At 42.0% G+C, this 11,413-nt stretch overlaps 1 non-coding gene across 1 annotated transcript; it reads right to left on the bottom strand.

Moving 5' to 3' along the window:
- Positions 1 to 6,272: 6,272 nt before the first annotated feature.
- Positions 6,273 to 6,346, bottom strand: TRNAS-GGA (transfer RNA serine (anticodon GGA)). Its single transcript has one exon. It is a non-coding gene; the product is annotated as a tRNA-Ser (tRNA).
- Between the last annotated feature and the right edge of the window lie 5,067 nt (positions 6,347 to 11,413).

An 11,413-nucleotide genomic window follows, 5' to 3' on the forward strand; every position in this document is an offset into this window, starting at 1 on the left:
TGGCTCGTGACGACATGCATATGAAAAAAGCCAAAAGTGATTGAAATCAAGTAAAGCATATGGAAATTTTTATTATTGTTGTTTCACAGGATATTCAATGGAAAATTATTACTTTAATCGTTTTTTACCTGAAAGATTACGGTGGAAGTAGGAGAGACGGCAACTATATGTTAATAGAGAGATCCAAAGCTACAGCAGTGGCTGCTATACCTTGTTCTTCCGAGTATACTAATTCGGTTGTGCATAGCCGAATATTGATATTGATATTGATAAGGGTCACCCCCAACCAAAGCGGCAATAGGTCTAATACCACAAGTGCCACTTGGAATGCGATTGAGTGGTGAGAGTAGCAGCTGTACCAGAACCCTTTAGTCCTCCTCTAGGAGCACCAAAGGGTTCTAGCCAGAGCCACTGTTAAAGGTATACTGCAGGGAATTTGCAACTTTCTCTGAAATCGCTGAAATTGCATTCGGGAGATGCAGTTATCAAAAGCTGCTTTTGTGCACTGCTTTGAGATTATTGTAGTGGCAAGTTATATTTTGTAGAAGATGGCTGTAATAGTGTGAACTTTCCTTAGAACTAGTGCTAGGTAGTTTTTAATGATGAATTATATACAACTCTGAAAAGTTTTGTTAAGCAAAAGCTGTAAAGAACTGTACTAACACGATAAGTACAAACCATCTTCTCTTGGTCACATGTCAGTGTATGTTGTGCCCGAGGCTCCTGTATTGTGCTCTTTCTGTGATGGGTTCCTTGCGACATAGGCAAGTGGCTTTGCCTTATGAGTGACCTTAAAGCAACTCGCACTTCCTTTAGTTTTGCACTTGTACAATCAAGCACAAGAGACGAATTATAAGGTCATTCAGCACTACACATCTTTCATCTACAGCACACCTAATGTGGAAAGCCTGGGAGTGCTGCCAGCAATCTCTCTGTTATGCTTTTCTCACTCCGATTTTTTTTATACCGTCCTCAACAGTTGAAAACGCAGCTGAGTTGATGCAGAGAATTTTCGGATAATGATTGGGTTTGTCCGCACATTCACGAAGCATGCTTGGGTAGAAATACAGGAAAATACCGAGTTCTCACTATACACTAACTATCTTAAACGCAGTTGCGAACTGATTGTAATCTTCATTTATCGGAATTTGTTTTTGGCAGAATCACAAAGTGGCAGAAATATGTGTAGGTGGTTTCTCACATTCACATTCGAGAGACTAACAGACCAAAATGTGTCATAGATTATGATGGAAATGGCAAGCTCTTGCCTTGCAATTGAGGACAGCAGTATAGGAAGCAAAAGGATTTATCACTGAAAATCTTATCAAATGAGCTAGAGTGTTACATTGCTGTGAAACCTTGCCGTTACCGGTGCATCCCACCATACCCACGAAACACATAACGTCTAATAAACTTCTTTAAACAGCTCTGGAAGGCTACAAACATCTTGTTCTAGAACAAAACCTCTCACAGACGTCGACGGAAAGAAGTTTCCTGGAAAACTTCGTTAGCACGTCTATACTAAGACACCTTTTCAAAGACGTCTCTGATATGTTTTTTTGGAGACATCAATTAGATGTTTTTCCAAAGACCTCTCAGCGATGTTTATTCAGAAGCGTTTCACAAATACTATTGTAGAAAGGGTTTACTAACTTCTAAAAGTCCACAAAATATACTCCATGTTTCCCCTGTTCAGAATGTTGAATCCCTATTCAAAGAATGTTCATGAATCACAGCGAACATTTTCTACGCATGGTTTATTGCAGCCACGGAATTAAGCAATAATTACGGCACATAAATTGTTAGACAGCTTTGCATTACTCCAATGTCTCAACTTGATTATTTGATAAGGAACAGAAGGTAAGAGACCGCTTTAAAATAACCTCGAACTTTGAAACTGCGGTTCGTTCTAGCGGGAACCAATGCCCCGTCATTTTCGGTCCAGCTAACCTACCGCTCGTAAGGCTGCACTGGGTTGCACACCGGTCCTGAAAGACGAGGGGAGGCGCGAATGACAACACTTTTTTATGCTGCGAATGCCTCTTCATTCCAGCTTGCCTGGCCAACACCAGAAAACCACCGTATTGCCGCTCGTACGGCCGCACTGGGGTAGCATACGGGTCCTGAAAGAAGACTGGAGGCACGCGCATGACATGCTTCTACTCCGGCTTGCTTGGGAGCAAGAGAAAATCACCGCACTGCCGGAAAATGCATAGCAAATAATGTTTGTTGCTTGGGCAAGAGAAAAGTCAGCAGGAGAGCCGATCGTACGCTCAAACATCGTTCCGGACGCTGAAGCCTGCTGCGTGGTGGCGCTCTGCTCGATGCCGATGCAATTTACGATTTGTCAACATTGTTTTATTATTTCAAATTTTTTTCTTGTTTCTTTGCAAAGCATATGGTTAAATTGAAAAACAAAATAAAATAACCTCATAATTGTTTTTGTAGTAGTTGTGTTTTGTAGGCAGTCATTGTTTTATTAGCATTTTGGCATTGCAGTCGCTAGCGACTGCTTGCTACCCGCGCGCACCAATCGTTCAACTCATCTTTCCTCGTCTTTCGACATGCTCAACGGTTGCTCAACGTGCTCTCGAATCTCGATGGTGTGTGTTCGGTGTGCTGTCTTTGTTTCCCGCGCTTGGACATTTACGCTGATTTTGCAGCTTTCCCGCGCTGTATTTTACAACCACTGCTGCGCTGTGATATGGAGCTCATATTTCTCAACAGTAAGTAACTTTCCACTTCTCTTGTATGGTGAATGCAGCGCGCCGATGTTGAACCGCAGATGCGTCTGACTAGCGCGCTAGAAACATTGTCTTTCTATCTGTCCATGTTTCTAGCGCTGTTTTAACGTACTGTCCAACCAACTCGCCCAACAAGCAACTTAGCTGTATTGTATTGGCTTTGTTAACTTCACTGATGCGTGCTAAGTATGTGCGGTAGCAAATGTAGAACTGAAGTAATATATCTTGAGGAGTTATTTTGTTGCTAATGGTCGTGTTGAAGATGTGGAATTATACGAGTCTTTTTGAAAACATTCCGGTACTTCACTGGCATCAGGTGTAGAATATTCGTGTTTTCCTCCAATAAATAGTTTGAAGTTGTGCGCATATGGTGCCTTATTCGTTTTTGTTGTCATCTTTGCACCGTAGCGTTTTCAAATGAGTAACCTCAGCTCACTTTAAGTTTTTCTGTTATGTACAGGGTGAATAAAACTTTCTTCTCTAAACACACTAGAAAATATTGTTCTTTAAGTTCACGGTAGGTCAATGCACGAAGCATTGACCTACCGTGAACTGCCTCGGCCTCGCCTCGTTTTGTGGTGCGAGCTATAAGGGATTTTTTTTTCATGCATGGCCTACTAGGTGAATGATTTCAAGTGGCGTTCGTGGTAGGTCCGGGCATTTTGAATAGATGCTAGTGGTATCACCGTATTTTGGTGTTTCCTTTCTCCGTGCTTATTTTTCTTTTCTTAAAAACCTCACAAAACTCAGGCACGTAGCTCAACTGCCACTGCCTTTGGCTCGTTCGATTGTTTTGAGCTTTTTTTGTGTCTTTGCAGGTTGCTGGAATTTCGTCTGTCTTAAAGACCCTTGGAAAAGGCAGAACCTGGAGCTTACGATATGTCATTGAATTTAGCTCATCAGCCAATGCCTTCAGTGTGCATTATGATTTTAGATATCTATGCAAGTTATAAAAAAAGTATTTTTATGCAGAACCTTCAGGGCGGATGGTTCCAGTGAGTGTACACCAGTGCATTTGCATGCATGTCTGTAACTTAACTTTTTTTTGCCAGTGCAGGTTGTTTGGAATTTACTTTTGCAGAAGAACCTTCAAAAAAGGCTTCTCAAATCCATATTGTCAACAAGTTTATTTGCTGATTGCTTTTACTTTTGTAGATGGAGTGCAATAAAAATTCGGACTGGAGAAGCATGTGTTCTTCATACATTCAGCATGTGCATTCACTATTGAGTGTAGCGACTTGTAGTTTGTGCTCATCGTTCTCAATTCTGCATACGAGATCACGCAATAGTCTGCTTTGAGAGCATTTTTTTTCTAAATTTTAAATTACAGTTAACTGGGGAGAGGGTGAATTGTTGAATGCTTGCATTTTTTACAGCACTATAAGAAACAGCTAGAGATGGCACATAATCGATGGGGTGGTAAAGGAGTAAAATTGAAAATTCTTTTAAAAAATTAAAATTTTAATTCTCTTCAGCCCAACTGATTTTGCACCATCTCTAGCTGTATCTTATTGTGTTGTACAAACTGCAAGCCTTCATCAATTCGCCTTCTCCCCAGTTAACTGTCATTTCATTAAATTCAGAAAAAAAAATGCTCTCAAAGCAGAGCACTGTGACCTCACATGCAGAATTGAGGACAATGAGCACAAACTGCAAATCGTTACACATCTAAAACAAGAATAGAAGCGGTCTAGCCAAGGGGGTTTAAAGATGTCTACTAGCACAGCTATAGCAGAGCTACAGCTAGAAGCAATGTCTAGAACAAGTATAAAAATTTTCTAGGCAAGAAGTTTTCAGGACTTCTACTGGCGTAGCGTTAGCAGAGCTAAATCGGAGCTACAGGAAGGCTTGTAGCTCTTGGGTCTACAGAACGTCTCAAATGAGTCTTCTTTTAGAAGTGCCCATTTCTTGGCCTAGACATATTCTAGATGTCAATTAGCTCTTTTTGTGTTTCGTGGGTATGACCACATCTCGGTGAAGTATTAGAGTGCACATGATTTTTTCTTTTTCTTTCACGAGTGTTCATGATCTATTTTAGTTTATGCACTCGCTGGCCATCACTCTGCTGATTATAAATGCTCCCTTCACTTCGCCAGTGAAGTGCGTCTAGCTTCTGTCACTCAGTGGAACCACAATGTTTTGCATTTCTTGGCTGCAATGGCGACCACGGTCATTTAATGCTTGCATAGACTTAGGCGTTTGTCAAAGTGCCATAACGGCTGGGTGCGGGAACTCATATATATATTATTCTCTTCTGTAAAAAAAAATGAATGTCTGGCAGCAGAGCTTTCTTTTTATATTAGCTTTCAATACATTCTTTTTGCCGGCCTGTGGTTGACATTGTGCTCATTTATCATGGTTTCCAACTTCTTCATACAAACAAAAGACATCAGTAATATCTACTGATGAAAATATTCTTGGTAAAAACTTTTCTACAGCATTTCTAACAAAAATTTCATGAAATGATTACCTTGGAAGTATGTTTTTCGTTGTGCCGAAAAGATTAGGTGTTTAAACTTTTGTAAGGTGTGAGAAATGTACTCATTTTGCAAAGCCATTGTTTTTGCACATTGCAGCCATAAAAAGTTTACAATCTGCAGTTCTCATAGGACGTAAATTCACTAAGGTGTAAACAAAAAAAAATGAGAGATATAAATAGCCGAGGAGGAAAAACTCGAAAGCCCATCATATTCTCCACTGTAGCCATAGAAAAAAGTCTAGCTCTTCCGCACGATGACACAGCTAGGCAGCTCCGAATGGCTTTATTAACCACTGGCTGTTTGTGTCACAGGAACACTTTTGTTCCTAATACAGTGTGCATTAAAAAACGTATTGCTTTTTGTCCTGTAACTCATTACATGATGGAACTGAAAGAATTTACATTTAAAATAACGCTTAGAAATGAGCTCAGTCCTACTTCACGCATTTTGATTCAGTCTTCACTGGTGGCAGCACGCTAACTGTTACTGGTGCATCTGTTGACTAAACTATCAGTGAACAGCAGTTGATGATTTAATTTAGTCTAGGAAGCAGCTAGAAGTTCAATGGCACTAAGTTGGTACTGTGGGGGGCACGAGGTAAACCAGCAACTTTTGATGTACAGACTGATGTACAGACGTCTGCCCGGAGTGCTCGAACACCAACCTATCGCACAAAGAAAATGAAATTTTTGAGCAGGGGCCCAATTCTAGGAACAATGATGGCGCTATACTGAAGGTGCATAGGCATACTACTTGCACTGACAACTACACTTTACCACTAATAGAGCAGCCCTGACAAAATTTCACTTTGTTCGCTCCGCAGCACACCTCTCCAGCATTGTAGACGTGCCGACGACTGCACTAGTGGTGAAAGTGTGTTGCTATTGCTAGGGGGAAGGACTATACAACCAAGGCACAGCAGAAGCCAAATATTATAGTGATTGTAATAAGGGAGTAATTACTCATTGCATCCACCCAAGCGCAGCCATACGGCTACAAAGGAAAGCTATACAGCTTTCTCAGAAACTTCGTAGTTAAAGAAAAATTCGTCCTGATCCGGGAATCGAACCCGGCACCACCGCCTTTCCGGGGCAGTCGCTCTACCGACTGAGCTAACCAGGACGGTCAGCAGATCAGGTGGTAGGGCGAGAGCGAATTGATCTATAACTCGAAGTGGGAATATTGTTGGTCAAATATTTAGGGGAATCCCCCAAGGTGGCGTCGATTTGTAATAAGGGAGTAATATATAGTTGCTAAAGTAGCACGTACCGGTCCGTTGATGCCAATGTATGTGTGTGCAGTGAGGATAAAAGACGAGAATCTGCAATGGCAACATTCACTAGGCGTTAAAATCACCAGTTCGCCTTTCAAGTCCGCGGTCAGCGCTGGTCCGGCGGAGCGATTTTCCACGCTACACCGCTGTCTTTCTAGAAAACCTACCTAGGCGGCGTTTGACATTCAGCTGCTTTGTGGGCCCCGTAATGTAAAGCAACGCCTTCGGAAACGCACTGTTCAAAAATGTCTTCTCTTTAACACTTTCACTACAGGCTTTCCAACAAACAAAGCAGATGGACGCTAAAAAAGCACTTGAGTACTCCAGTCAAAACCAAACACCCGTGCGTCTTTAGAGATCTGTAGAATCGCCTTCACAGTTTTTAAATTTATGCTAGCATTTGGAAAAGGTCACTTTCCGATCGCTGCGACATTAGACCCGCATGAGAGCGCTTTCACGTGAATAAGGACCACACCAGACCTAAAGCTTATAAGCGTTGTGTTGATTTTTATGGTATATAAGCGACTAATGCTGCCATGCACCAAGAATAAGGTTTAATGTATTTATTTTGTGTGTAATGACTAGTGTTCTTTAGGACGTGGCTTGTTCAGGAACATTGCTTCATTTTAGAAAACCAAACATGCAGGGAATTTGGACTAGTGCAGTCTCTCTTAGGATCATGCTTGGATGGAAAGGGATGTTGCAAAATTGTACAAAATGTTTTCCTCTTATTTTCTCGAGTCTGGCAGACATGTGAGCAAAGTATGGTTTATTGTTAGTTCATATCCACACTCCTTGCAGATTGGTTTGTCATCTTTCATAAGTATGAAGCTACGTGTCAGGTGTGGGTGTGTCTTTTGTGAACATGACCTAAAATGTACTCCATGATGTGTTTTTGATGACTGCATGATTTCCATTCCTCAATGAAAGGTTTGACAAAGTTTAGTTTGTTGTTTATTTCACTGTTTCAAAAGTGCTGCCATTTCGCTCTCAATTTTCTTTGTACAAGCTTCTTGGTATCTTCATGCAGCATATTCACCCTCTGTAATTTAGCGTTGTGGTAAGGTAGCCTGGTTATTTCTTTTCATCACCTTTCAAGACAGCTGTCCCGCTTTCATAAAGTGTAGGGCTTCTGACGACGGGAACTCCTTGGAAGTCATAGAAATAAACGAGACCCATAATGATGAGCTATCTAAGGTATGCATATATATGTCCATCGCTCAGTGGAATGGTGACAGCACACTGTTAGAACAAGTCTTGTGGTAACAACAACCATTGTCTGAGGTGGTCCTTTAATGGGCATTGGAGTGCCATGTAACTGCAGGTACCGACAGAACTCATGATTATGATGCTGCCCTTGCATGCATATAGGTATACATTTCAGAATCTGCAGTGCACCACTTGACGATTTGCCACCAATGCTTGTGTAAAAATGTCTTTTTCATGCGTATTAGCCACCATGGTTAACAGACAGACTCTGTGCACAAGCCAAAAGCACCTCGAGCCAATTGTCACGAGGCCACACGACACAGCAGGAGCTGTTAACTCGACCTTACAAAGTTTTAGTTTGAAATATGTTCCGGGACGTTCCAGCTTCGAGTAAGAAAGGTTACTCCTAGGCCATGGAGGCATGTTTGTACAGTTTGGCTAACGCGAGGCTTACAGAGGTCAACGCCAGGTTGTCTATCACATAACAGGGCAGCCTATGACCATATGCTAATAAGTATGTGCGAGATAACTGAGACATGAATTAAGGAGTTAGTGATTAAGTTTGTAGCAAATGGCATGTAAATGAATGGGAATCCACAGTGGGATCTGCAGACAAGAGCCATTAACACTGGTGCATCATACCCTTAGAGGTGGATATTAGGTGCCTCCATAATTTTTTGTCTTCTCAAGGCTTGTCATTTTCTTCATTCTTCCAGGTGAGGAAGATGTGAAAATGATAGCATCGATAATGCCTGAGACCACCGTTAACAAGGACGCTGATCTGAACAACGTAAAAAATATTTCACAAAAGATGGGTGACTAGTAATGCTGGCAACAGTGGAAGCTAAGTGGAAAGGCATGAAATTGAAATCCAGCGAATGCATATATGTTGCGAGACGACCAGTCTGTGGTGTGCAACATCTGTCTCTGTTAGTTTCATTAAGTGATTGGCCAAAGCAGATTGGGCTTGTAGTTTTTTTTGTGTGAGATGTGCAGTGTAGTAGCATAGATGCAACCTTGCCCATTAACAATTGGAGTGCAGTGAGTGCATTGTTTTGTTTTTGTAAGATGTTCATTGTTTCCGTGCAAATATTATGAGAAATTTCTTCCTAGAAAATGTTTACTGACGTTAATATAATGTGCAATCAAACTATTTGCTATTTACTTTTTCTTGTAGGCATTAGTTCTGTGAAGGAAACCACAGGCCAGAAGGAAATTTAATGGCGTGCATTTTATTACTTGACCCCGTTGTGCTGGCTCGGTAGTTAAAGTGCTTGGCTGCTGAACCCATGGATGCAGATTTGATTCCAGCCACAGCAGAGGCATTTCAATAGAGACAAAACAATAGGTTGTCATGCACTGTTTGGTGTCAGTGCATGTAAAAGAACCCCACTTGGTCGAAATTATACAGGACCCCTCAACTCTTGCGTCCCTCATAGTTGTTTTAGGATGCTAAACCAGATATTATATATCACTCTGATTAAAATGATAGTCATAATCAGTTCATCACACACAAAATGACCACATTTTTCTGCAATGAACAGCAGCTGTGTTACAATGTTATTTTAGTCTTCATGAAGAATATTACACTGGGTCCACATGGCTTTCTGTCGACCCTTGATATGTGTCACAATCACACACCCGATTATGTATTTATCTAAGGGCACCGGTGCATGCATGGAGGGGACCATTACATTTCATTTGTCAACTGAAATGCATGATCCACATCATTCCTGTAATTCAACTGCCTGCTATTTGAACTGTCTAGCAGTGGTGCAAGTTTCAACGAACTGCAATTAGCAAATTAATCCAAGCGGGAAACCATGCGAAGAACTGCTTTGGTTTCATCTTCAACAACTGTTTGAGAACTACAATTAGCCAAATGTTGCGCAACAAAGATGAGAGGTTACGAAATCTAAAAAAACAACACATCCTACATGTGGCATGTAGGGTTTCACATCCTAAGTGACATATGTAGCTATGAAGAATACTGCAGTGGAGAGCTCTAGATAAGTTGACTGCCTGGACTTTGTACTTTGCGTTGATATCTCGCAGGAAACAAATGCGCTTGCATTTAGCCTCCACCAAAGTGCGGCTGCCATCACTAGGATTAAATATCACAACCTTGGGGCAAGTAGCTGAACGCGTCGCTGAGATGTCACAGTGTGTACGTACGTGCTATACACGTCAACCTTTCCAGGGCCTGTATTCCGAGTTTGCGTCGCTATCTCCCCGACCTCGAGTCACCAGATTGGTGGAAACGCCGGGACATGATTTTGCTACCTCTTCCGGTTCAGTAGTGGCACCGCCCGGTTCCGGTTTCGACCAATCAGATGACTCAAGGTCACGTGAGATAGCAACACTTCGATAACAACGCAGAATACGGGCCCTGCATTCCAGCTGTCACATACATGGCAGATATTCATGGTCAGCTTTGGACTGAGAAGTTTAAAAGTGAACCATTTGTGCTTGTCTAGCACCAAAAAGCAAAAGAAATTAAGTTAAAAACTAAAAAAAGAACACAATACATCGAAAAGGCACTAGTCATTAACACGTAAACCATATTCGTTCTTTTATTAATGATAAAGTGGCCTTCAACAATAGCACAAAACCTGAACATTTAGGAAGATGCTGTGCCAGGTAGCTAATATTTCCCAGAAGACTGAGCCATTTCACCTGTGATAATATCTCGACAGTGTGGGCTGGGCACTTATTTTTCTGTCTACTCCAACATGCAAAAGCTGTATCATGTGCATTCCCAACAACTTTGTTCAAGGCCAGGTTAAAGTATTGCCATTTAATTTTTTTTCAAGGCTTCAAAACGCACTAATGTAAACAATAGGCGTGTACTTTGTAGAAACACCACATTTTCCGAGTTTTGAGCTCTGTAGTGCAGTCTGATAACAAATTGTCGATGACTTATTGTCGTCTGACTGTTGCACAGCGCGTGTGAATCTCTTTACGCCACATTTTTGGAGTTACCACTGCACCTAATAAACTATGGCATGCACTCGGAACATTGGCGATCATAAATGGACACGCCGATGTCCATCCGGACATCGGCGCACGCATCACATCATCACGGCACTCTCGTAGTCTCACACAGCACTTTCGTTACGACGTAGCACGGACGTCATAGCATCTCACGGAAAGCACAAACCGGCGCCTACACCTCCATTCGCACAACAAACAAGGATGACGCGATGCTTGGGCTAGAGATATCGGTTGTACCCAGCTTTTCAGCGCCGCTTGTATTAGAACTTGCAGCACCGCAAAGCACATATAAACCTCAATACGAGCAGAAAGCGATGCTTTACGTGACGCATCTCATCGCAGATTGAAGTGAGGAAACTTTGAAGAATCAAAACTACATAACTACCGTCGTAGACGATAACCCACATGATAACGAGGACCAAATGAGCGGGCGTACGGGCCGCGGGCTGGCCGTCAGCACCGCGAACACATGCGCCTGCGCTTTGGTCGTACTTGCCACCCTGCCGCTGTCCAACTCACGTAAATCTATCATCATGCCATCACGTAGTCTATCATCCATTCTAGGCACAATTCTTGCCACTGTACTGTTCTTCGTAATTTCACATTTCACGTATGCTTGGATCCACCGTGCTTGGACTACTTGGACCTCGCACACCTCGTATCAACTTTGATTTGGCTACATTTGGCTATCGCTACCAAGTAACCACCACAAC

Source organism: Amblyomma maculatum, chromosome 1, assembly GCF_055883805.1.
Source record: "Amblyomma maculatum isolate TAMU_Amacu chromosome 1, ASM5588380v1, whole genome shotgun sequence".
NCBI classification, from domain to species: Eukaryota; Metazoa; Arthropoda; class Arachnida; order Ixodida; family Ixodidae; genus Amblyomma; species Amblyomma maculatum.